This window comes from Benincasa hispida, chromosome 9 (genome assembly GCF_009727055.1).
Source record: "Benincasa hispida cultivar B227 chromosome 9, ASM972705v1, whole genome shotgun sequence".
NCBI classification, from domain to species: Eukaryota; Viridiplantae; Streptophyta; class Magnoliopsida; order Cucurbitales; family Cucurbitaceae; genus Benincasa; species Benincasa hispida.
The window spans coordinates 1,578,349-1,581,321 of record NC_052357.1 but is presented as its reverse complement, the minus strand read 5'-3'; the positions used below and the strand labels follow the sequence as shown (position 1 = coordinate 1,581,321).

Genomic DNA, 2,973 nt, shown 5'->3' with positions numbered 1-2,973 from the left:
CATAGAATTTCATTCTCGATTGATAATAAGAAAGTAGTTCAAGTATTTTTAAGAATTCTCGTATGTCCTCTCAAGATGGTGTTGATTAGGTTCATCATTCTTAGATTAGATTTTTTTAGATTGAATACCCGTTTGAGCTTACATGGACTATGATACTAAATTAAATTATGCATAAAGATTCTAACTAAAAAATCGATCTCAAGATTAGTGAATTAAAAGAGGCACCATTTGACTTGAGAGACATGTTGAGGAATCTCACGTTGAAAAGATGATAATACCTCACAATCTTTAAGATAAAGGTTGAATGTAAATTTAATATTATATCATCTAACAGTCTCCTCTTGATCACCTATGACTCTTAAGTCACTTGTACTGATACTATGTTAAATCATCGATTAACCCAAAAAATTTAAACTAATCACTTATGTTAAATTTATTATTATATCATCTAACATATTTTCTTTTCTTTCTTACCAATTGTGTTTTTACTCGATTTTTCGAAACACAATTAACATGAAACCTTAAGTCTAGAAGTGTAAAAAAAAAGAAAAAAGAGTTGGAGTTTAGGTAGTTGTTGGAATCCACAAAGTATATGTGTTAAAAATTTCATATGCTTGACAAACCTCGAGACAAACAATGTGTATCCAACATCTACAGAAAAATTCACTCAAATACAAAAGTAAAACACTTGTAAAGATTCCATCCCCTTAATTGCTTTGGAAACACACATCAAAATAATTCTTTTTATATAAGATTTTGTTTTTGTCAATATAGTAAATCTGCATATTAGGTGATTTATAACCCACTTGGCATGATGTGAGACTACACGGGAAACATAATTAGTGGAACTAAATAGAGATTTAAAGCGTATGTTAATGATTGAGTTAATCATTTTCAAAAGCACTCTGAGGCAATGTTAAGGTCATTACTTGTTGAAAAGAAAAGATGAAATATGTCATTTATTTCCATCCCATCCCCCAAAATCAATCAATAATTAAACACACGAATACAGATTAAATTTCATAGATATATGTCCTTTTTAACGCTGCCAAAAAAATTAATCTTTTTTTTTTCTCTCTCAAATATTTTCATTAAAGTTTATTTTCTCTCCACACACACTATACTAATCCACAGTCCACACACAAACACACATACAACTATGGATTAGATATTACTCACTACGCCACATGCAAAACTCCTTTTTTTTTAAGACAACTCTATGAAAATTAAAATAATAAAAGAGAGAAGAAAAAACATTCCTAATCATATTGGAGTAAAATTAACATTATATTTTAAATGTATTTTTAGACTTGGGAGGAGTTGGAGGTTACCTACTTTAACCTGGCTATGATCGTTGACATCTAACAGTCCAGTGAGAGGAGCGCAAGAGCGGACAGATGAGAGTGCGTTATTGAAGTGTTCGGCTTTTTTACGGAGGTATTCAGTCCAAGTTACGTGCGGTAAAGCGGTGGTTGAGTTCGGGCCCAAAAGTTTCTTTAGCGGTGAAATTTCCAGCAAACTTTCTGGCGGCCCAAAAACGTATGCCACTGAGAGACGTTTTTGGTCCGGTTCACAACAGCTTGATGAACCGGCACTTGGGTACAACCCGTTTGTAAGAATATGAAGCAAGTCTCCAACTTGAACCACAAGTGCACCGGTACAGGCTCCACCGTCACCCACCGGTTCCCTTCTCTCAAAATTGTAATCCTCTTGTGTTGTTCTGATATACAATTGTTAAAAGGCTTGGTGTCTTATTGAGCTCCGAGTCCCATTGCCCGATCTGGATCCGGACAAACCGGGTAGAAGTTCAATTGGGTCGCTGCATTACACGTCTTGAAACCCCATTCAGCCTCGGCCCAATTACATCCTCTCGAGTTATGCCTAATTCTCCACGAAGCCACATCAGCCTTCCAATAGACTCTTCATCTCCGATCATATTCTCTAATTATATCACTATAAATTTTAAAAATCAATTAATTAATTTTACCTTTTTCTAAAGAAAAGTATTTTCATAAATGATTAGAAGAGTTTGATGAAGATGTATAAAGATACTAATATTTCTTAAAAAATATAAAAAGTAAATTATTCAATGGGGCTGTTACAATACCAATAACGAGTGTAGTCATGAGCCAGAGTTTTTTTGAAGTGTTCCGAGAGGGGAGCCAAGGATGGTGAAGCCTTCGGACCACATAGTTAGGAAGAAGGAGGAGATACGACGAGGCGTAAGCCGGAGATGCCGTCGGGGGACGAAGCGCTTGAGCTTGTGGGGAGGGGAAGGGAGAAGAGGGAATTAGCGGAGGATTCAATGGAGTGAAGGAGGGAATGGGGACGCCGTGGTTAATGACTTGGAATGCCCCCAAGTACGAAAGCAATTGCCAATGAGATGAGGAGGATTGGGGAGAAAGGTCAATGAGGGGAACAGAGTCAGAGAGAGGAATGAGATTATTAGAGAGGTTTAAGGAAGGGAAAGAAATCAGGTTGAATCCAATCATAGGATCGGCGAGTTCATGGAGAGATCAAAGTCGAGGTTTTTGTGAGCGGGGATGTGGATCAGGGTGGGATTTGCAAGACCTCGGTCTATTTTGATGCTTCCCATGTTTTTGTGTGTTGTTTTTTTTTTTTTCTTTTGTAAAAGAAGTAGAAAGTAGAGTGGTAGGCTAAGAGATAGTTTTTGAGAGTAAAGGAAGAGAAACATAAGATGTTGTAATTTGTAAACATGGAAATAGGCAAAGAGAATATGGAATAAACTTGGTATTTATAGAGATGATCATGACCCTATAGATGCTGACAACTCTCAACTCACCACCCAATACTAATAATCAACCTTTGAGAGAGAGAGAATCATAAACATCAAGAGAGAAAGAATAAGAGAATTAAAATAGAAACAGAGATATTAAACATTGGACTGCATCACTTTTTGTGCAACACATAAACTACCAATGTAACCATAGATAGCAAATCACAAATTGCCAC

General features: G+C 36.0%; 1 pseudogene; it reads right to left on the bottom strand.

The window, feature by feature from the left end:
* Positions 1-606: 606 nt before the first annotated feature.
* Positions 607-2,596, bottom strand: LOC120086233 (annotated as a pseudogene).
* Positions 2,597-2,973: the final 377 nt, after the last annotated feature.